Genomic DNA, 25402 nt, shown 5'->3' with positions numbered 1-25402 from the left:
CAAAACTGGAAATACAGCTCTAGAGGGGGTTCAGATTCCACCCATTTCCTTTATCTCAAAAAGCTTGTACCCTCTTGGGGAACTGTTATCTAGCCCATCACCAATCGTTAAGACTGAAGGAAAAAAGTGTAAAAGGACAGAAAAACAGCCATAGAAGTACCTTTGCCCAAAATTTAGCATCTTGAGTGTCTTCTCCACAAATATTAGTAGAAAAAGCTTAAAACAAAATTTGGATTCAATTATTCTTTCACAACTAGTGAGCTTTGTATTGCTGTACTTGATTCATGCCAGTAATTTTAAAACAATAGCTATGGAGTCTTTATGTATGTGTGTCTATATATATATATGTTATATATACATATGTGATATTTTTTACCTCAGAATGTTATAATTTCTAAAAGAGCTCTATTTAATTGGCTTAAAGTAAGCACTTATATGAATGTAATAGAAACTAACCCAAATGTTTATCAAGTTAACATGATATGAAATAATCTTTGGTAAATGAAAGCTTATTTAAGTTTGTTGGTTTGATTGAAATAAACATGTTTCTAGAGTCAACAGCTTTGGACATGTTGCAAACATGGGCATACCTGGATTTGTTAGTCAAATAAGCTCATGTTACCTCTGTTACAAAATTTGTCAGCAAAAATAATTTAGAATGATAGCTAATTTTGTCTAATGTCTCATGAGGTTTTCATGGGTAATCGAAACATAATTGTTGGGAGCAAATGATTTAGATGTGAGATGAGAGTTTATAGATAAATGTTTAGCAATAATTATATTTCATGACATATGTATTTAAAATAACTTCCAAAATCTCTTTGGTAACTTAAAACCCTGTAGTTTTGCTAGATTAAATTAAATGATACAGAGAAAAAAAATGTTTGTATCTATTAATAAACACATAACAGATTGTACTGTGAAGTAATATGTTTCTAAAAATTATAAAAATTTTTATAAATTTGCCAAGCCACAGAATGCTAACATAAAAGACATTTCATATTTGCTTAATTATTAGTTTTCACTAAAAATTAAAGTCTCTGAAGATTAAGAAATATAATAATACATGTCATTATAGCTACCAAAAATTAATAAAGAAAACATCTTGTATTCAAGTAAAGTAAGATGTATGTTTTCAGTAAAAGAAGGTATAAGGAATGGAAATGTTTTTGTTTGTTTTGTTAAGAAAGATAAATTTTTCCTAAAGTACTGGTAATGAGGGAAGACATGGGACAAATTTTGAACATAAAGAGAAAGTTCTACAAGGTTTGTGGAAGAGGAACCCTGAGAAAAAGATTTGTGCATGGATTAATATCAAAAGTAAGCTGGTACAAAATTAGAATTTGGTTTTCTTTCTCTTAAAAGGATAATATTCTTGAGCTTTTAGTCTGTTCTTCATAAAGAGATTATAAAGGGTTTTTCTTTACTTTTGAGTAAATCTACCTAAGAGGCAGAAATTCTACTTTGTCAAAATAATTTCCCATGTTCAAAAAACTGAGATCTCTCTATTAAGAGAACTAATGGAGGGGTTGATCTCCATAATATATAAAGAACTCACACAATTGAACAACAAAAAAACAAACAACCCGATCAAAAAATGGGCAGAGGAAATGAACAGACACTTCTCCAAGGAAGATATACAGATGGCCAATAGGCACATGAAAAGATGCTCAACATCACTAATCATCAGGGAAATGCAAATCAAAACAACACTAAGATACCACCTCACGCCTGTTAGAATGGCTATAATCACCAAGACAAAAAACAACAAATGTTAGAGAGGATGTGGAGAAACAGGAACCCTCATACACAGCTGGTGGAAATGCAAATTGGTGCAGCCTCTATGGAAAACGGTATGGAGATTCCTCAAAGAATTAAAAATAGAGATGCCCTATGATCCAGCCATCCCACTACTGGGAATCTATCCAACGCACCTGAAATCAACAATCCAAAGAGGCTTATGCACCCCTATGTTCATTGCAGCATTATTCACCATAGCCAAGAAGTGGAAGCAACCTAAGTGTCCCTCAACAGACGATTGGATTAAGAAAATGTGGTATATATATACAATGGAATACTACTCAGCCATAAAAAAAGACAAAACCATCCCATTTGCAACAACATGGATGGGCCTGGAGCGTATTATGTTAAGTGAAATAAGCCAGAAAGAGAAAGACAAACACTGTATGATCTCACTCATATGTGGAATATAAACCAACACATGGACAGAGAAAACTGGACTGTGGTTACCAGGGGCAGTGGGGGTGGGGGGTGGGGGGTGGGGGGTGGGCACAAGGGGTGAAGGGAGTCATATATATGGTGATGGACAAACAAAAATGTACAACCCAAAATTTCACAATGTTAGAAACCATTAAAACATCAATAAAAAAAAATGAAGTACATTAAGCCAGAGAATACCTAATTTACATACTAAATGGTTGCTAGGGACCAAAAATACTAGTGATTTTTACAAAACTGAGGTTACAAAATTGTCTATTGTCTTGAAATCTGTTAGTAAATAGCAGTGAAATGCAAAATAATAAACAAATGTTAATCAGTAAAAAGAAAAAAAGAGAACTAACAGGCTTTTTTTTAACTGTTTAACTGTCCATGTTTGCCTTTAACATCTTCTGTTGTCACTTTGTTTAGATGAATAACTAAGCTATGATCCTATTTGACCAAGTATTTTAAAACCTTTTGACATTTTTGACAAGCTTCTCCAAAATTCAAGTCCTAAATAAAGTCTTTCTTTTGACCTGAATTAACTTAGAAAATTTTCAGCAGACCCTGGTACTGCTCAAAGAATTTGTCATCTCTTACTAGAAAAGGAGAAATATTAAACAAAGTCGGCTTATTTGGTTTGTTAAATTGCATGGAAAAATGTTGTCAAATTAATTATGATAAACTTTTTTTGGTTATGTTGTGTGAGTGAATGCTATTAGAATAAGTGTTTTAAATGTTTTATACAACATTCTTAAAATTATGACCTGTCCTGGTTGTCAGTCATAATTCTAGTCAATATCTTAGAAAGTTATATGTCACAGAAATAGCCAAATTTCTTTGCCAATTGCCATTTTTAAGTCTTTTCTCACTTATAGCCAGTTACTGTGAGCTCTCCTCTATCCTTCCCCAGAAGCCCTATGCACACATGCAAATGCTTTCCTAACTGACAGGAGCACCCATAGTGCTGCAACCCCACAAGTGGGAACATGCCTCAGGGCAACTGTAAGAAGAGGCAACAGCAGCCCTGAGCCATCACATGAATGCTTTCCCATCCATCAGGTGTGCCCACCATGACACTGCAGTCCCAATGAGTGGCCCCGGATTGGACTCCATAAGGAAGCCTTGCCTACCAAACACTGCTGCTGGCGTGACCATAAGATGAGGTGGCGGCAGATATGTGCATGTGAAAGAATGCTTTCCTGGCTGGTGGGAGCATCCATAGGGCTGCTGTGGCCTCACAAGTGAGAATGTGCCTTGGCATGACTGTAAGAGACAGCAGGTAGCCCTGAGCCCATGCACAAATGCTTTCCCAGGCAGCAGGAGCACTGACCATTTCAGCACAACTTCCAGCAGATGAGGTGGGATCAGAAACAGCTTGGGTTCCCCCCAGTGATAGCAAGTGAAATCTGTAACCTGATACTCCCAGAAATGTGCATGGAAAAGATTAAGTCATCAGACACCATGAGAACAATTCACAGCAGAAGCAAAATGAGAAGTCTCCAGAAACCAACCCTGAAATCACAGAAATTTACAATCTAAATGACAGAGAATTCAAAATAGCTGTCATAAAGAAACTCAATGAGTCACAAGAAAACTCAGAAAGACAGTTCAATGAGCTCAGGAATAAAATTAATGAGCAAAAGGAATACTTCACCAAAGACATTAAAACTGTAAAAATAAAAAGCAGAAATTCTGGATATGAAGAACACAGATAATGAGATAAAAAAATGTAGAATTCTTAAAAAATAGAGCTGATGTTATGGAAGAAAGAATAAGTGATTTAGAGGATAGAAGTATAAAAATGCTTCAGGTGAAGGAGAGCAGACCAAGATATTTTTTAAATGAAGGAATTCTTTGAGAACTATCCAACTCAATTAGGTAAAGCAACATAAAGATTACAGGTATTCCAGAGGGAGAAGACAGGGAGAAAGGAGCAGAGAGATTCTTTAAAGAAATAACAGCTGAGAACTTCCCATACCTGGAGAAGAAACCAGACTTACAAACACGTGAAGCCAATAGAATTCCTAATTACATCAATGCAAAAAGACCTCCAAGGATATAATAGCAAAATGGCAAAGGTCAATGACAAAGAAAAAATATTAAAGGCAGCAAGGCAGAAGAGAATAACCTACAAAGGAACCCCTATCAGGCTTTCAGCAGATTTCTTGGCAGAAACCTTACAGGCTAGGAGAGAAGGAAATGCTATATTCAAAATTCTGAAATACAAAAATTTTCAGCCAAGAATACTCTATCTAGCAAAACTATCTTTCAGATACATTGGAGAAATAAAAGCTTTCCCAGAAAAACAAAAGCTGAGGGAGTTCATCACAACTAGACCTTCCCTAGAAGAAATGATCAAGGATGCACTCACACCTGAAACAAAAAGGTTAAGGTCTACAAATCTTTGAGCAAGGAGATAAATAGACAGACAAAATCAGACAACTGCAGCTCTCTTTCACAACAGGGTACCAAATACTTAATTAGAACTTAAAAGATAAAGGGAAGGAAAACATCAAAAGTAACTATAAACACTTCAACTTAGTCACAAACTTACAGCACAAACTAGAATAATTTGTGACAATACCTCAGAAGGGGAAGAGGAAAAAGATAGAACCTACTTATACTAATTGAGATAAGAGGCTATCAGAAAATGGACTATCATATCTATGAGATCTTTTATACAAACCTCGTAGTAACAACTAAACAAAAAATCAGATCAGAGCCACAAGTCATTAATAAAGAGAAAAATGAGAAAATCACCACAGAAAACCACCACCACACTGAAATGGCAGTCAGAAATATAAAGGAAGAGAAACACTGGAAATATAGAACAACCAGAAAACAAGAGATAAAATGGCAGTATTAAGCCCTCATATATCAGTAATCACTCTAACTGTAAATGGATTGAATTCACCTATCAAAAGACACAGAGTAGCTGGATGGATTAAATAAACAAGACCCAACTGTATGCTGCCTCCAGGAAACACATCTCAGCTCCAAAGACAAACATAGGCTCAGACTGAAGGGATGGAAGATGATACTCCAAGCAAATGGCAAACAGAAGAAAGCAGGTGTTGCCATACTTACATCAGACAAAGCAGACTTCAAGATAAAAAAGACAATGAGAGACAAAGAGGGGCAGTATTTAATGATAAAAGGGACTTTCCACCAAAAGGCATAACAGTTATGAATATATATGCACCCAACACAGGAGCACCAAAATATATAAAGCAACTAATAACAGACCAAAAGGGAGACATTATCAGCAACACAATAAGAGTAGGGGACCTCAACACCCCACTTACAACCATGGAGAGATCTTCCAGACAGAAAGTCAACAAGGAAATAGTGAATTTAAATGAAACACTTGATCAGATGAACTTAATAGATAGAGAGCATTCTATTCAAAAATAGAAGAATACACATTCTTCTCAAGTGCACATGGAACATTCTCAAAGATAGACCATATGTTGAGAAACAAGGCAAACCTCAATAAATTTAAGATTGAATTCATATCAAGCATCTATTCTGACCACAATGCTATGAAACTAGATATCAACTACAAGAAAAAAGCTGGGAAAGTCACAAATATGTGAACACTAAACAACATGCTACTGAACAACTATTTGATCAATGAAGAAATCAAAGGATAAATTAAAAAATACCTGGAGACAAATGAAAATTAAAATACAACATACCAACTCTTATGGGATGCAGCAAAAGTGGTTATAAGAGGGAAATTCATAGAAATACAGGCCGACCTCAACAAACAAGAAAAACTTCAAATAAGTAATCTTAAACTACACCTAACAGAACTAGAAAACGAAGAACAAACAAAGCCCAAAGTCAGCAGAAAGAGGGAAATAATAAAAATTAGAGCAGAAATAAATGAAATAGAGACTAAGAAAACAGCAGAAAGGATCAATGAAACTAAGGGCTGCTTCCTTGAGAAAATAGATAAAATTGACAACCCCTTAGCCAGACTCACTAAGAAAAAAAGAGAGAAGGCTCAAATAAATAAAATTAGAAATGAAAAAGAAGAAATTACAATGGATACTGCAGAAATATAAAGGATATGAGAGAATATTATGAAAAACTTTTTGCCCAGAAACTGAATAACCTAGAAGAAATGAATAAATTCTTAGACTCATACAACCTCCCAAAACTGAATCAAGAAGAAATAAAGAATCTAAATAGACCAGTCACAAGAGATTGAAACAGTAAAACCTCCCAAACAGCAGAAGTCCAGGACCAGATGGCTTCCTTGGAGAATTCTACCAAATATTCAAAGAAATTTTAATATCTATCCTTCTCAAACTATTCCAAAAAATTGAAGAAGAAAAGACACTTCCTAACTCATTCTATGAGGCCAACATCACCCTGATAGCAAAACCGATAGCACAAAGAAGGAAAATTACAGGCCAGTGTCACTGATGAACATAGATGCAAAAATCCTCAACAAAATATTGGCAAACTGACTACAGCAATATATAAAAAGGATCATACACCATGATCAAGTGGGATTTATACCAAGGGCGTAAGGATGGTTCAACATCCACAAAGCAATCAATGTGACACACCACATTGACAAAATGAGGAATAAAATCCAAATGATCATCTCAACAGATTCAAAGAAAGCATTTGACAATGGGTATAGAAGGAAAGTACCTCAACATAATAAAGCCCATATATGACAAACCCACAGCCAACCTCATACTCAAAGGTAAAAAACTGAAAGCCACCCCTCTGAGGACAGGAAGAAGACAAGGATTCCCACTCTTGCCACTCCTATTCAACATGGTACTGGAGGTTTTGGCCTGAGCAATTAGGCAAGAAAAGAACTAAAAGGAATCCAAATTGGAAAGGAAGAAGTGAAATTCTTGCTGCTTGCAGATGACATGATTCTACATACAGAAAACTCTAAATAATATATTGGAAAACTTAGAAATAATCAACAACTACAGCAAATTTGCAGGATACAAAAACAACTTACAAAAGTCAGTTGCATATCTATACGCTAATCATGAACTAGCAGAAAGAGAGGTCAAGAATACAATCCCATTTATGATCACAGCAAATGATTTTAATGAGGCCAGAGTTCCAGATTCCCTTCAGGAGCCAACCCCAAGAAAGTTGTCCTCTTCATGCAAACTGCAGCTCACATTCACACCTATAACTAACTCCCCACTTTAAGCTGAAATCTGATGAGAAATCTTACTAGGCAAAGGTCAGGGAGAAGCCAAGGAAAAACAGAACAAAGGATCAGATTGGGATGAGTCCTGGATCAGAACTTCCAAACTTTAATGCCTGTGAATCTCCTGGAGGTCTTGTTAAAATGCAAATTCTGTCTCAGAGATCGGGGGCTGGGGGAGGTATGAGGGTCTTCACTACTAACAAAGTTATGCCTATGGACATTTACCAACCACAGGGCCTTCTTCATTGGAGGACCTACATTATCAGAGAGCTAGGTCACTTGAGAAGCTCAATGTGAAAAATGTAGCTGGCATGCCAAGAGAGAAGCAGGAGAAGCCAGATCAGGCCAGGTAGGCCAGCCAGGGTGGAATCACAGGGGTTCCGGAGGCCAGGTCAGGGCCTTCATTCTTTACCCAAATTAAAGGAAAACTGTGGAGAGATTTTGAACATGGTGCTAAGGTGTTCATATTTCCCTTTAAATATTAACAGAGAAGTTCACAGTGAACATTCATTCAAAAAAATAATGACATTATTTATGTCAAAATAGTATAATATGAAAATAGCAATATTTTTATTTGATATCTGACAAGCAGCAAAATGTTTATCATCTACCTGGGACTTGATGGGCAGCTACGGAAAAGCAATGGGCTTTTTTTTCATAGGCTCATTAATCAATTACCTTAAATCATTATTAGGCTAGTGAAAGTTTATAAAGAGCGGGAAAAATATACAGTCGTGAGCCACGTAACAATACTTTGGTCAATAATGGACCGCATACAGGACCATATATCCTAAGTATATAGAAGGCTATAACATCTAGGTCTGTCTACGTACACTCTCTCATGTTTTCACAACAACAAAACTGCATAAGAACGTATTTCTCAGAACATTTCCCACCTGTTAAGTGACGCATGACAGTAGATAAAAGAGAAGTCACTGTGAAAACTATCTGAATGGGCAATAATGTGAAGTTATTTGTGTCCCATGCGAATTCTCACCAAAGGGGATCTCAGCAGGGAAGGATTTTGGTAATCAAGTAGATAAGATGGACCATTCTATGGAGACCAGTCAATCTCATTTTCCAACAACTCCTGTCATCACCAAATGAGCATTTAAACAAAGTGGCCATGGTGGCAGGGATGGAGGTTATACATGGACTCAGCACAATGGACTTCAATTCACTGTGGCCAACTTGGCTATGGCCATTGCTGAGTGCTCAGTCTGCAAGCAGGAGAGATCAACACTGAGACCCCAATATGGCATCATTCATTGTGGTGGTCAGCCAGCTACTTGGTGGTAGGTTGATTATCTCGGACAATTTCTAATATAATGGAAGTGGGTGTTTTGTGCCTACTGGAATAGATACTTACTCTGGATATAATTTTGCCTTCCCTGTAGGCAATGCTTCTGCCAAAATGACCATCCTTGGTCTTACTGAATTCCTTATCCATTATCATATTATTCCACCCTGCTTTGATTTTGATCAAGGAATTCACTTTGTTTCTGTACAAAATTGGATTCTCCTACTCAATGCACATTAAAAAGCCAATTATTACAGCATCAGCTTTGGAGAAAACAGGTTTATTGCTAGATCGATCTGCAAAGAGACGGGAGGCACATGCCCTCAGATCTGCCTCTCTTATCCAAGACTTCGGGCTAAATTTATGGGATGAAGGGCAGGGTGGTCTGATGTGTGGAGATAGATGATTGGAGGTAAGAAGTGAGATAAATGATGATCTGCACAAGCATAGTCAAGCTTCATGGCTCTTCATATGATGCATGTACACAAAATGGTGGTGGTAGTATGATCTGAGGGTGGAGTTTTCAGCTTTTTGTTGTCAAAAAGGTCACTTATCAGTCATTTGTGCAGGCCCAGTTGATGGGTTGGTGATCTCAACTGCACTGAACTGAACAAGGGGTCTCAGTTCCTGAAAAACCACCATTAATTACTCTGTTGATAAGATGGGGTTAGTTGAACTGGTCCTAGAAGGACCGTGGTTACAACTTCACAGCAAAAGAAGTGTGGCAGTGGGCTCATGCTCATGGAATTCACTGGTCTTACCATGGTCCCCACCATTCTGAAGCAGCTGGTTTGATAGAACCATGGAGTGCCCTTCTAGAAGACTCAGTTATAGCACTAACTAGATGGCAGTAAGTTGCAAGGCTAGAACAAGGTTCACCAGAGGATGTATATTTCTGAACAAGCTTCCAATATACGGTACTGTTTCTTCCATTGCCAGGTTTCACAAGTCCAGGAATCAAGGAGTGCATATGGGAGCGGCACCAGTTACTGTAACCCCTACTGACCCACTATCAAAATGTTTGTCTCCTGTTCCCATGACCTTATGCTCTGCTGGTCTTGTGGTCTTACTTCCAAAGGGAGGAATGCTTCCACCAGGAGACACAGCAATAATTCCATTGAGCTTGAAGTTTAGACTGCCATTCAGTCCCTTTGGGCTCTACATTCCTTTGAATCACTAGACAAAGTCAGTTACCATGATGACTGGGGTGATTAATCCTTTCTCCAAGGCGAAATTTGACTAGTAGTCCACAACTTAGGAAGAGTATGTCCGGAATACAGGAGACCCCTTAGAGCATCTCTTAGTATGTCATTCCCTACGATTAAGGTCAATGGTAAACCTCAACAAACCAATCCAGACAGGAGTTCTAATGGCCCAGACTCTTCAGAAATGAAGGTTTGGGTCACCCCACCAGGAAAAAAAAAATGACCAGCTGAGGTGCTTGCCGAAGGCAAAAGGAATATGGAATGGGTGGTGGAAGAACACAGTTTAAAATACCAGCTATGACCACGTGACCAGTTACAAAAATGAGGACTATAATTGCTATGAGAAGCTCATTCTTAGTTTGATGTGAATACATTTGTGTGTGTGTGTGTATAGCAAATATATTTGTTTCTTTTCCAATCTTATTGCCTTTTAATGCAACACAAATTGTACTGAGCTTATGTTATAGTATTTAAGTTGCTAATTTGACATCATAGTATTTAAGTCACCAGATATCAAGGAGAAGAGTAAATATCACTCAAAATTTTTACCACCCCTTCTGGGGAAGAGTATAGAGCATTTTCAGTTGTATGCAGCATAGTTGTGTCATGTTAGTTGGAATTATGACCTTGCTTTTGTCTTTATTTGGAGAGTAAGTACGGCTTAAGGAATTTTGGTGGGTGCCAAGTTGACATGGGGTGGACTTGTGATGCTTAATTTTGTGTGTCATCTTCACTCAGCCGTGGGATGTCCAGGTATCTGGTTTAACATTATTTCTGGGTGTGTCTGTGAGGGTGTTTCCAGAAGTGATTGATGTTGAATAGGTGGACTGAGTAAAGCAGGTGGCCCTCTCTGATGTGGGTGGCATCATCTAATGTGTTGAGGGCCTGAATGGAGTGAAAAGGCAGAAAACACTTGACCTCAGTCTCTGTTTGACTGGTTGACATTGATCTGCTCCTGCGCCTGGTAATCCTGGTCCTCAGGACTTCAGACTCAGATAGGAATCTGTACCATTGGCTCTCCTGTCTCAGGCCTTTGAACTAAGACACTTGCTGTCCTGGGCCTGCAGCTTGCAGAGGGCAGATCATGGAACTTCTCAGCCTCCATAATCATGTGAGCCAATGTCTTATGATAAAGGTCTTGATATAGATATAGATAGATTTTTATGTATCTATACTTGATGTAGATATAGATATACTTCTATCTATATATCCTGTTAGTTCTGTTATTCTGGACCACACTAATACAAAAACTCACTGTACGTTTAGGGAACTGCTTGCTTTATACTTCAAAACAAAGGAACTATCATGATGTGACTATTCGCTAGTGCCCTCATTTGAAAGGTATCTTCTCAGAAGCAGTAAATATGACATAATTACAGCTCAAGGGACATCTTATATATGAAATTTCTTTGAAAATAGTTTTCCAAAAGCTGATCCACCTCGATAACTAATTTTCTTGAAAAAGAATAGTGATGCCTGCCATTAACCTAACTGACATGAGACAATAAGATTTTGATTGGCTATTATCACTGTCAATCATGGTTCCCAGGAAAAAGTTATAAAAAGTCCACAGGATTTCATGCTTTGAGACAGAGGCCCTATCTGCCTCCTGCTTTGTAAAACTGGGAGGAAAGTATAAACAAAGGGTGGAAACTTTTAGAATATTTTCATAGTGCATTTTATGCCATAGACATTTATTTCCTACATTTCTGGAGGATAGAAAGTTCAAGATCAAGGCGCCAGCAGATACTGTACATGGTGAAGAGCTTGTTTCCTGGCTATTAGACAGCTGCCTTCCCACTGGTGTCAAGCTTCTCATTCAAAAAAAAGTATCCATTAGAAAACAGCCCTTTATTATGGTCGAATATATACACACCAGTTGCTTACATTTTCAATCAGTTTTTGGGTCATAACACTGTACGGACAAGCAAAGATATAAACAAATGACAGGAAACCATTTGAAAAGTGGAAATATTGTATAGTAATAACAGTTAGCAAACTATGGACATATGCAATAACAATGATTCTTTAGGGAGAAAGAGGAAAAGCAACTGAAATATCATCAGTTCACTTCCTTTACTGGGGCTGGTGGGGGGGAATCCCTCAGAGGAACAAAAAGAAAGCAGATGACCTGGTCTCATCTTGTGAACTGGACCTCCAGGAGTGTAGAGCAGTGATATTTGTTTTAAATGCCTATGTGTTTTTTATCTTTAAGACAAACTTCTAATGAAGAGATTTCTCCCTGATATTTTGTCACAGTCTATCCTAGGGGCCAATCCTACTGATAAGAAGATCAAGAATAAATCACTTTAGATGTATGATGTTTGGGATTATCATGAAAGAAACTCAGAAAGCTCAGCTGGCAGGCAGCAGCCATCCCAGGCCCAGTGTCTCCTGGGGTCATTACAAGATTGAAAAAGAGTGATGCACTTTTACTGCATTCTATCTATGTATTTGTGCTGTCATATTAATTTAATTTTACAAATATTTCACGAATACTTATTTAGGACCTCATGTGTGTAAGCCACTGGGCTACATACACCAGAAGATAGAAAGACTTTTAAATTGTAACCTAAAAGAGCTTCTAGGCCAAAACTATGTATTCCAGAAGGCCAAGTATGGCCTAAGAAGAGTAAGTAAATGACTAAAAATTTGAAAAGGGTGAACATTCTTATCTTCTTAGAAGTAATCTGGAAATACATCAGGGTAGTTGTAAGATTTGAGAGACCTTGAAGATATGATACTGTTTCAATTTTAACTGAATAGAGGGGTTGAGTGGGAGGACTCCCTGTGGAGATTCTCATCTGAGCAAAAGCTTGAGCCTGAGAGAGTGAGGCTTGTCCGGAGGCCTCAATACTCAAATTCGGTATAACAGAGTCCCTTAGGAGAAGTGTGGAGGAATAGACTTCAGAATTAAACCAAGGTTTTATTTGAAAGAATCTCAAATAATGCCAGGGTGAACAAATACACAGTGAAATAGAAATTTAAATATGTGATTATATATCATATAATCTGTATATATAGGTACAATCATGGCCTAATTAACGATACTTCAGTCAACGACAGACCGCACGTATGATGGTGGTCCCATATGATTAGTACCATATAGCCTAGGTGTGTAGTAGGCTGTACCATCCAGGTTGTGTAAGTACACTCCACAATGTTCGCACAATGACATAGTCTCCTAAGAACACATTTCTCAAAACGTATCCCCATCGTTAACTGATACATGTCTATATAAATGCACCTGTATTTATATATCATATAATCTCTACATACATATGAAGAAATAATCATATACCTATGTCTATATACAGTTCTAGATATGTTTACCATATATTTGTATAATTTGGTAGCAATGACAATTCATTAAAAGTTATTGAAGAGGGATATGATTTAATCAGAGTCCTGTTTACGAAGATTAATCTATGTTATGTTTGGAAAGTAAGAGAACATCAGCAGGATGAAAGGGGTAAATAACTAGAGGTTTACAAAACACAGAGGCAGGTTGTTTTCAGAGTGAGGGCCTCAGTGGTGTCAGTGAGATGTGTATGGACACAGCGTTGAGAAAGGAAGGGCAGAAAGGACCTGATAATGGATCACTTATTATACATAAATAGCATGGAGTGTGAGGGAAGCTACCTTTCAAGGACTTTCAGCTCACAAAACATCCAAACTCTGGCTCCTTTTCATGTCTTCTCCAGCCACCCACTGGGCACTACAACATAATATCATCTTAACATCATGTGAACTTTGGTACCATACATTTAAAGCCCCTCCTTGTCAACCACACACTCCAATAAACTTTACATATTACTGATTTCTTTATCTTACTAGTTGCATATTTTTTAAATTCTAGGAAGATTGAGATCATTTCCTTTCTATTTTGACACTTCTCTCTTCTTCTCTACACCCATCTCAACTTAGTTCTTCAATTTAATATGTCAGCTTTCTGCGTTAGTGAAGCTTTCCAGATTACCCATCAGCATACAAACAGAGCTACAAAGCCATCATAGACAGTGAGAGGCAACACACTTCTTCTAGCTCCTCATAGAAGCACCTCAGATAAGAGCCAGCTCTTACAGTTTGGCACTGTCTTCTGTCTTAACTCATTTCTGGTGTTTTCCTCATTGCTTTCCAATTCTGTTTATGTCTATGTGTGACGTGAGAGTTGAATCCCCACAAGGAGTGAAATTCACCATGTCCCAAATAAAGTGGAATGAAAGACATTTGGTGACTAGCAGAATTCCTAGGATTTGCCTCTGTTCACTCAAACACAGACCTGCCTCCACTGTGGAGTTAAACGTGATATGAGTCTCCAGGCTGCCCAGCTGTATTATTATTAAAGCTACGACACTATTTTACCACTTAACAATTCCTTAATAAATGCATTTAGAAAGCCACATCGAAGAGTATACAAGCATGTACAATGTTTCCATTTTGTTTTCTGCTTTAGTTATTTTAATATGATATTAATATTTGATTGAAATTCCTTGTGTGTTTTTGAATAAGATATACAAATATCTTAAGGATTTTATTAGGTACTAACACCTTAAGTTATTAAAATAATAGGACAATTATAATTGTAAAAAACTTACAACACTAATCAACACATAGAAACATCTAATCAGCACAATTTTGTGACTGTTCTAATAAAAAGAGAACAGATATTAGTATGAGATCTAAACATTTCTCTTTAACATTTATGCCAGTGAATTTATTACTTTTTCATTTCTCAGGCTGTAGATAACTGGATTTAACAAAGGAATGATGACAGTGTAAAATAGCGAGTCCATCATATCTTGGTCGTCTCCCAGTGCGGATTCAGGGTGCACATACACGAAGAGAAGAGGGCCATAGTATAAAGAGACAGATAATAGATGGGCACCACAGGTGGAGAAGGCTTTCCTGATGCCTTGTACAGACTTCCTTTTTAAGATTGTAAAGAGAACAAGTGTATAAGAGACAAGAACAGTTAGAATGGTGAACACCTGTATTGACCCAGAGAAAATAAATACCATCAGAACATTAATTGAAGGGTCAGTACAGGAAATCTTAAACAATGGCATGATGTCACAGTAAAAGTGATGTATTATGTTAGAATTACAGAAGGTTAACCTGAATAAAACACCTATATGAATTGTGGAATGAATAAGGCCACCAACAAATGATGAGACTAACAGTCGGATGCATAGTCTATTGGTCATAATCCCTGGATAAAGTAAAGGTTTGCATATGGCCACGTAGCGATCATATGCCATTGCTGCCAAAAGAAAACACTCTGTGGTTGCACTGAATACAAAGGAAAACAATTGTATCATACATTCAGAGAGAGAGATCTTACTCTTGGCTAGGAAGCTGACTAGCATCTTGGGGGCCACTGTGGATGATAACCCAATATCCACAAAAGCCAAACTCCCAAGGAATAAGTACATAGGAATATGAAGGTGAGGGTCATTGCAGATGAGTGCAATCAGAAGAAGATTCCCCACAATAGTGATGAAATATACAACCAGGAATACCAGGAACAGGGGGATTTGCCACTCTAGTTGATAAGTAAGTCCTGTGAGAACAAACTCTGTCAGCAATGTTGCATTTTCAGTTTCCATATCCTTAAAAGATGGCCCCTGAAATGAAATGCAGTCAAAGTAAAATGAAAATTTATCAAGGATTTATAAAAGAAAATTTCTTGGGGGTAATTGAAATAAAAGCATGCACTAGTCTGAATGCCCCTAATTTTATTTGCTCTTTCTATAATACATGGTAACAATTAGCAGGCATTTTTATACTGGAAAAGTGCAATTGTTTCAGTTCAAAATATGTGTTGGAATGAATAGATTTAGAAGAGGAGAAAGACTTTCTAAACATGAGCATATTTACACGGAAACTATTGAATGAGATAGGGAAATCTACGTGTAGGACATGGTTGCAGCATGAAAAGTAAAGATATTAGAAGAGCCTGGATTATAAAACGAATTCAAAGCCATGTAAAAAATCTTGAAACGTATTCTTCAACCAATAGGAAAACACTGAAAACTTTTAAGATGAGGAGTGGCATCACCAGATATTTTTTAAATTAAATATTTGGTTGTATACATAGGTTTCAGGGAGGAGGACCTGGTTTCAGGGATACTGTGAGGAAGCAGATATTATTATCCAGGACCCGAACCAGATTACACATCAGAATTGTTTGGGGGAGTTTCTTGTGCAAAATATGGATTCTGAGGTATTACTCTAGAAATTGACTCAGTAGGTTAAGAATGAGGTCCAACAATGTGCATTTATAAATGCTCCCCAGTAGATTAAAATGCTTCTGCACTTCAGAGTCCACGTGTGATATCACGTTGGGAGTGGTGAGGATGACAAAGAGAGAGATTTTTAAAAAGGAGAATGTAGGGTCACTAGGACTTGGTGACATATTAGATGAGAAGGGGTGGTCAGTGAAGAAGATCACTAGGTGACTGGAAGGCGGTCATCAAAAATTGAGATTGAGAACTCAGGTGCATTGGCCAGTTGATGAAGAGAGCATCCTCTGAACATCCAGGAGAGATGTGCTTGGTAGTGTGAGTCTATAAGAGCTTAATATAAGTAATGACTTAGGGACATTTGTGGTGGCTGAAAGCATAGTTATGGATTCCTAACCATTGGAGAGTGAGCAGATGGTAAAAAGGAGGGAATGGATAGAAACTTGAAGATCTTAAATTAAAGACATTACAAAATGGATATACATAATTTATTAGATGGATAACATCTGATCTTCTTCCTACCACGTGAGTCTTGGTGGTAAAAAAAAAAGCTGTCACCATGGTAGAAGAGAGAAGTTCTAGAAGCTGACTTTCCCATGCCCCTAGCACCTAGAGTAGGGGACTTGATCTAGGATTAACCACTCAAACCCACCTACACTGGATTTGAAATATGGGGAGATGGAGACATGGGGTCAAATGTGGACAAAGAGAATTTTGGTGGCAAAGTCAACCAAGGAAGCAATACCAAAACCCAGAAAATGCATCCTGCACCCACAACAAGGGCATTGTCAGTGTGAGCTGTGGCGCTCTTTTTTTTTTTTTTTTTTTTTGTGAGGAGATCAGCCCTGTGATAACAACTGCCAATCCTCCTCTTTTTTTGCTGAGGAAGACTGGCCCTGGGCTAACATCCGTGCCCATCTTCCTCCACTTTATATGGGACGCCACCACAGCATGGCTTGACAAGCATTGCAACGGTGCAGGCCCAGGATCCGAAATGGCGAACCCCGGGCAACGGCAGCGGAGTGCGCGCCCTTCACCGCTTGTGCCACCGGACGGGCCCCAACGGCAGCTCTTACTGAGCTAGAGTTGGGATATGATTTTGGTTGTTCACTGGCTGCCTTATTTCTTTGTATTTCTTATTTCTCCAATGGATTTCTCCAACTTCCCTAGCATTTCTATGTTAGAGCCAATTTCCATTCAATGAATTGATTTCCTCTTGCAACCAGGAGCACCAGCTCACACAAAAGGAGACAAGGGAACGACAGAAAAGGATATGAGCAGAGTGATCAGAAAAGCAGAAGGAACTGGATACCTGAGTGTTGTGGACTTAAAGAGAGGAAAATACTCAAGGACAACGTGAAGTACCGTGCCAAAAGAGAAATAAATGCTCTGGTAGGATAAGGAGTGATCATATTTCATTAAGGGTGGAAAAATTAAAAGATTTTAGTAAGTTTCATGAGAGCAGTTTCCATTTTGTGTTAAATTGACGTCAGAGAATAATGAGAAGTGAGTGGGAAACAAGGGGCAGTGCAGTAGGAGAATGAACAGAGTTCTGCAAGACGTGGACAACAGTTGGCACCTGTCCACTGTCCATGGACAGATCTGAATTTTCCTCCTGCAGAACAATCTCATGAGAGTTTTCACAAGAGAGAGGAAGGCATTGAGAGGATAGAGGGGAAGGAAGTGGAATGGGAAATTTGGTGGGTGAAAAGGAAACAAGAGGCAGGAAGAAAAGAAGGTAGAGAATAACAGAGATGGTCAGTGTAGGAAAGACTAGGCCAGGAAGAGGGAGAGAGGAAGTCACTGAAAGGCTGAGGGGAAGGGACGGGAGTCTCAGAGGTTGGGGGAGAGTGCTTGTCTTAACCCTGGTTTTCATTAAAAGTGTCAACACCGGGAATCCTTTCTTTCTATTTTAGTCAAAATTCCAAGTTTATTTTCCTATGGAATTTGTGTATGAAAGAGATTTTCATTTTAAATTTTACCTTAGAAACTTTGTACTCTTCGTAAATATACTAGCAGTTCCTGTAAGTTCTTTCCATATTTAAAATTTGCTTTATCTTTGTTATTACCGTTATTAGAACTGTCTTTCTCTAGAAATCCTGCTGGTTTTACTTGGCAGCACTTTCTTCTCCACCAGTTTTATTAGCAGAATAAAATTGAGCCAAAAACTGGAACGTAATTCAGGCAATACAAATAACCAATGCCAATAATTGTTGTTGTTAAATGTATTTTTATTTGGAATGGGCTTCCTTCCATGAATCTCATATCACTAAATAATCAGAACCTCTCAAATTCAATGTGGGGGTACTTATTGTGTTGTAGAGTTGGAAAGAGCAGTGGAGGGACATTTTCTGCATTTTTCTTCTTTTCTATATGTATATGTATATTTATATTATATTATAAATTACATATATATAAAATACTCAATTAAATTGTTGTCAGAAGTGAATGAAAGGCAGGGAGGTTAATAGTAAAAGGATTTAACTTAAAAGCTTAATCAGAGAATGTGGTTAATTAAATGGAATAAATATCTTAAATAGAATCCTCAGAAAGTTTTCTTATGTAGGAATCGTGATGACCTGAATCCTTAAATCCACTTTTAAATTAAGGTTCTAGTTTACCAAAAATTATCTTATGGAATCATTATAGTTATGCTAACCAGGTAACTAAATATCATTAAAGAGCACCATTCAGTCCAATAGCTATTTTGCATATCTAGATTTTCCTCACAATAATAAAATAAAACAGATTATGCACTATTTTCCATTTCAACTGGCTATTTGGTAACCTGTAAACCAAATCAAAATTTTTATAAATTTAACAGCATTTTTGACTTTCTATTAAAAAAATAATGAATATTATAGAAATCATTCTTTCTTACAAGTACCTGTTAAGAAATTGTGGAGATCCTTTCAGTGTTAGGCTTTCTAAAGTAGAAAAATGTACAACAGCACAGGAATGACAATAATATAGGGAGCAGATTTTGCACACTGATTCACTTTGGAGCCTTCATTACCCAGCTCAGGAAAATGTGGTTTATATTAATTTGCTCTGAACATGAGTCAACCAATTGTACAATTGTGTGCTTTTGCCAGAAGAGGAAAGAGTGAAGAACTAAAATTCCCCTGACAATGCCCAAGGATTCCCTTTAGCACAAAGCTAAGCTGTTCCTCTGGGCACTGTGGACTTGGACATGTGTGAGAAGTCCAGGTTGACCCACAGGGTGTTACAGACTCTGAAATCATGAACTTCAAGTCACTGTAGAGGGTGCTGGTTTCACCACTTGAAATTCCACTTTTATACTGCTACTTTTTACCACAGATGGCACTTCTGACATGTTTATGCAAACTCCAGTTTATCTATAAATTTTGATACTCTGAGTGCATTGACTAGCATGGTCTTGTGTGAGCTAAACATACATGATTTTAACGAGGCCAGAGTTCTAGATTCTCTTCAGGAGCCAACCCCAGGAAGGTTGTCCTCCTCATGCAAAGTGTGGCTCACATTCAGACCTGGACCTAACTCCCCACTTTAAGGTGAAATCTGATGAGAAATCTTACTAGGCAAAGGTCAGGGAGGAGCCAAGTGAAAACAGAGCAAAGCACCAAAGTGGGAGGAGGCCCAGATCAGAGCTTCTCAAACTTTAATGCCTGTGAATCTCCTGGAGGTCTTGATAAAATGCAGATTCTGTGTCAGAGGTCTGGGTGGGGCCTGAGGGTCTTCATTTCTAACAAGGCGATGCCTGTGGACACCTGCCATCCAGAGGGCCTTCTTCACTGGAGGACCTAGGTTATCAGAGAGCTAGGTCACTGGGGAATCTCAACACGGTAAATGTAGCTGGCATGTCAAGAGAGAAGCAGGAGGAGCCAGATGGGGCCTGGGAGGCCAGCCTGGGTGGGATCACAGGGGGTCTAGAGGTCAGGTCAGGGGCTTTGTGCTTTATCCCAAATTAAAGGAAAACTATTGAGGGATTTTGAACATGGTGCTAAGGTATTCATATTTGCATTTAACTATTAACAAATAAGTTGACAAGTAATGTTCATTCAGAAAAACAATGCCATTTTTCACATCAAAATGTTGTAATGTGAAAATAGAAATATTTTGGTTTCATGTCTGAAGAGTAGAAAAATGTTTACCCTCCACTCAGGACTTGATTGGCGACTAGAGGGAAAGCAAAGGGCGTGTCTTTGGTAGATTCATTAATCAATCATCCTTTGAGTATAGAACTTTGCTAATGAAAGCCAAAAAGGAGGAGGAAAAAACACAGATAAAAGAAGATTCACTGTGAAAACTCAGCAGATGGTTGGAGAAAGCAGTGTGATGTACAGAGATAGCTCAACATAACCCAAAGCTGCCTTAAATTTACTGCGCCTTCAATTCTCTGTCATTATCTTCTAACTCATTTTGTTGCCTAACTGTGAATGCAGAGGTCTGCACTGGTGCTTCCAGTATGAGCAGTCTTTTCAATTTTAGTCATTTTAATAGGGTGGGTCGTGATATCTCATTGTGGTCTTCATTTGCAGTTCCTCAATGACAAATTATATTGAGGCTATTTGTGTAACCTATTTTATGTCTGTATATCTTGCTTAGTGAAGTATCTGTTCAAATATTTGCCCATTTTTTCGCTGTTATGTATTTTCTTACCATTGAGTTTTGAGAATTCTCCATATATCCTGGATGCAAGGCTTTCACCAGATACATGATTTGCAAACTTTTTCTCAAGGATCTTGATCTTCTTTCCCTCCCACAAGATATCACACTCATCCATTATGCTGATTGGACCTAATGAACAAGGAGTAACAACTGACACAGACTTATTGGTAGATGTTTGCATGCTAGAAGGTGAGAAATAAATCCAGCAAAAATTCAGGGCCCATTGATCTCAGTAAAATTTCTAGGGGTCCAGTTGTGTGAGTCATGTAGAGACGTCCCTTCTAAGGTGAAGGATAAGTTGCATCTGACCCCTTCTGCAATGAAAAAAAGAGGTACAACATCTAGTGGCCCCTGTGGTTTTTGGAGACAACATCATCCTCATTTGGGTGTATAGTCCAAGTCATGTAACGAGGGACCAGAAAAGCTGCTTGTTTTGAGTGCGGCTCAAAACAGGAGGAGGATTTGGGGAAGGTCTAGGCTGCTGTGCGAGCTGCTCTGCCACCTGGGCCATATGATCCAGCAGGAACAATGGTGCTTGAAGTGGTGGTGGCAGATAGGGGTGCTGTTTGGAGCCTGTGGCAGGTCTCTATAGATAAATGACATTGAAGACCCTTATGTTTGGAGAAAAACCCTGTCATCCACTGCAGATAACTATTCTCCATTTGAGAAACAGCTATTGGCCTGTTACTGGACCTTAGTAGAGACTAAATGCCCAACATAGGTCACCAATTTCCCATGGGACAAGAGCTGCCTTTCACGAACTGAGTGTTATCTGACTCACCAAACCATGATGTTGGGAGTGCACAGCCACACCATCATCAAATGGAAGTGGTATGTACATGATCTAGCCTGAGCAGGCCCTGAAGGCACCAATAAGTTACATGCAGTGGCCCAAATGCCCCTGGTCCCCATGCCTGACCCACTGGCTTCTCTATCCCAGCCTGCACTATGGCCACATGGGCGTCCTCAATAATCAATAGACAGAGGAAGAGATAACCTGGGCCTGGTTTACCAATGGTTCTGCAGGAAATGCAGACACCATTCAAAAGTGGACAAATACAGCAATACTGCCACATTCTGGGACATCCCTGAAGGACAGTGGTGAAGGAAAGTCCCCCCACTGCGCAGAACTCCGAGCAGTGCAACTGGTTGTTCACTTGCCTAGGAGGAGAAATGGCCAAATACGTGATTACATAATGATTGATGGTCTTTGGCCAATGGTTTGGCTGGATGGTCAGGGAATTTGAAGCAATAATACTGGAAAATTGATGATAGGGAAATTTGTAGAAGAGGAATGTGGATAGATCCCTCTGTGCGCAAAAACATGAAGATATTTGTGTCCTGTGTGAATGCTCACCATGTGCCCTCAGCAGTGGAGGATTTGAACAATCAAGTAGATAAGATGACCCATTTTATGGACACCAGTCAACCTCTTTCTCCAGCCACCACTGTCATCACCAAATACGCTAATAAAAAACAGGGCTATGGTGGCAGGAATGGTTGTTATGCCTGGGCTCAGCAACATGGACTTCCACTCATCATGGCTGACTTGGCTAAGGCCATTGCTGAATACCTAATCTGCCAGCAACAGAGACCAACACTGAGTCCCTGATATGGCACCATTCATCAGGATGATCAGCTAGCTACCTGGTGGCAGATTGATTATATTGGGCAGATTACAATGTAATGGACAGGGCAGTGTTTTGCTCATACTAGAATAGACAGTTATTCGTGTTATAGATTTGCAATCTTGCATACAATGCTTCTGCCAAAACTCTATCCGTGGACTTACTGAATTTCTTATCTAATGTCATGGTACTCCACGCAGCATTGCTTCTAATCAAGGAACTGGCTTCACAGTAAATAAAGTACAGCAATAGCCTTATTCTTGTAGAATTTGTTGTTTTACCATTTTCCCCATTATCCTGATACAGGTAGTTTGATAGAACAATAGAATGGCCTTCTGAAGATCAGTCACAGCCCCACCTAGATGGCATTATCATGCAGGGCTAGGCAAGGTTCTCCAGAATGCTGTATATTTTCTGAATCAGCCTCCAGGACATAGTACTCTTTCTCCCACAGGTAGGATTCACTGGTCTAGGAATCATGTGATGAAAATGGGAGTAGCACCACTCACTCTTAGCCTTAGTGACCCACCAGCATAGTTTTTGTTTCCTGTTCCCATGGCCTTATGCTCTGCTGCCCTCGAGGTCTTAGACCCAGAGGCAGGGAGCCTTGCACCAGCACACACAAGGATTCCATTGAGCAAGAAGTTAAGACTGCATCTGAGCCACTTTGTGTTCCTCGTTCCTCTGAATCATCATGCAAAGAAGAAAGTTACTGTGCTGGCTGATGTGACTGATCCTGACTACCAAGGGGAAAATGGATTACTCCTACACGATGGAGGTAAGTACAAGAATGGCTGAAATTCAGATCACTTGGGGCATCTCTTAGTAGTACCGTTCCTTATAATTAAGGTGAATGGAAACCTCAACAAACCAATCCAGGCAAGCCTTCTAATGGCCCAGACACTTCAGGGATGAAGGTAGAGAAAAATGACCAGGTAAACAAAACTGACCAATTGACGTGCTTGCTGAAGGCAAAGGGAGTACGGAATGGATGTTTGAAGGAGGTAGTTATAAATACAAGCTATGACCACATGACCAAATACAGAAATTACGACTGCAATTGCTATGATTATTTACTCCTCAGTTTGGTAAGAATACATTTGTGTGTACGTACATATATATATACGTGTGTGTATATTTATGTATGTATACATATATACATAGCAAATATCTTTATTTTGTTTCCACTCTAATTCTCTTATCACGTAACGTAAAATGTATTGACTTTAAATCTTATTAATTAAGTATTGTTAATTTTACATCATACTACTTAAGTTCCCATATTTCAAGAAGAAGACTAAGCATCAGTCAAGTACTTTACCTCTTACTCTGGGGATGGGTTCAGGGCATTTCCGGTTGAATACAGCACAGTTGTATCATGTTAGACAGTATTATGGCCTTGCTATTTTCTTATTTGGAGTTTAAGTATGGTTTAAGGAATTATGTGTGAGTGCCATGTTGACAACTGGTGGACTTGTGATGGTTCGCTTTGTGTGTCAACCTGACTCGACCATGGATTTTCCAGATATCTGGTTAAACATTATTTCTGATTGTGTCTGTGAGGATGTTTTTGGAGAAGATTAGTATTAAATTAGTAGACTAAGGAAAGTAGTTGGTCCTCTCTAATGCTGGTGGGCATCATCTAATCTGTTGAAGGCCTGAATAGAACAAAAAGGTAGAGGAAGTTTGAATTTGCTCTCTGCCTGACTGGTTGATCTGTGACATTGTTCTTCTCCTGCCCTGGGCTCTCATGATTCTCAGGCCTTCAGACTTGCTGGAATCTGTACCATCAGCTCTCCTATTCTCAGGCCTTAGACCTACACCATTGGCTTTCCTGGGTCTCTACTTTGGAAAGAGTAGATCTTGGGATTACTCAGTATTCATAATCATGTGAGTCAATATCTTATAATAAATTTTCATATAGATAAGATATAGATAGAGATGGATATAGATTTACCTATATATTTCTGTTTTTATATATCTTATTGGTTCTGTACTCTAGACAATCTTGACTAATACAAACACTAGCTGTACATTTAGTGAACTTCTTTATCTTGAAAAATAGAGGGATGCATCATGATGCAACTCTTAGCTGTTACCCTCAGATAAGTCTGACTTAGAAGGTACCTTCTCAGAAGACGTATCATCATATTATGAGAGCATCAGGATTATCTTTTACTTAAATTTATTTGAGAATGATGGTCCAAAAGTTGATCAAGCTTGACAGTTAAATTTTCTAGTGAACAGATGTCTCTCTCATTAATTTTATTGACATAACGCAATGGGGTTTTGATTGACTGTCGTCACTGTCAATCATGGAATGATTCAAGGAATAATTCACTTTAGGTGTATAATACTTGCAATTGTCACGAAATAAACTTTAGAAGGTGAGCTAGCGTGTAGCAGCCTTACCAGGCCCAGTAACCTCCAGGGCTCATTACAAGATTGAAAAAGAGTGATGCAGTCTTACTGCAAAAGAAAAAAAGAGTACTAAGACTTCTAAATTGTAATATAAAAATGTCTGTAGATAAAAAGTAGATATTACACAGTGCCACTTGTGTCTTAAAAGAATAAATAAAGTACTGAATGTTTCAACTGAGGGAGCATTCCTTTCCTCTTCAAGGTAATCTGGAAATGCATTTTGAAAGCCGTAATTATTGAGATAGATCTTGAAGAAAGGATAGCATTTCATTTGGAAAAGAAGACAGGGAATGTGGTGGTGGGGGGAGGCATTTTTGTGGAGAGACCTATATTAACAAAGATATGTACCTGAGAGTATGGTGTGTTCAGAAGACTTCCAGTAACTCATTGAGTATAATACAGTGTCCATTAGGAGAATTATAGAGGAAGAGACTTCAGAGTTTATCCAAGGTTTTATTGGAAAGGACTTCAAATAATGCCATGAAGGAAATGCAAAGTGAAGTATATATATGTATTTGTATATGCATTTTATA

The 25402-nt window shown here is 38.4% G+C and overlaps 1 long non-coding RNA gene and 1 pseudogene across 1 annotated transcript in view; one reads left to right on the top strand and one right to left on the bottom strand.

The window, feature by feature from the left end:
• Nucleotides 1-25402, top strand: part of LOC147915100 (uncharacterized) — a 92146-nt gene that overhangs the window by 21408 nt on the left and 45336 nt on the right. The gene's annotated exons all lie outside the window — the stretch shown is intronic.
• Nucleotides 14605-15531, bottom strand: LOC106800036 (olfactory receptor 5H2-like; annotated as a pseudogene).

Source organism: Ceratotherium simum, chromosome 15 (assembly GCF_057802395.1).
Source record: "Ceratotherium simum simum isolate JZ-2026a chromosome 15, ASM5780239v1, whole genome shotgun sequence".
NCBI classification, from domain to species: domain Eukaryota; kingdom Metazoa; phylum Chordata; class Mammalia; order Perissodactyla; family Rhinocerotidae; genus Ceratotherium; species Ceratotherium simum.
This window is presented reverse-complemented; position numbering and strand designations above follow the sequence as displayed.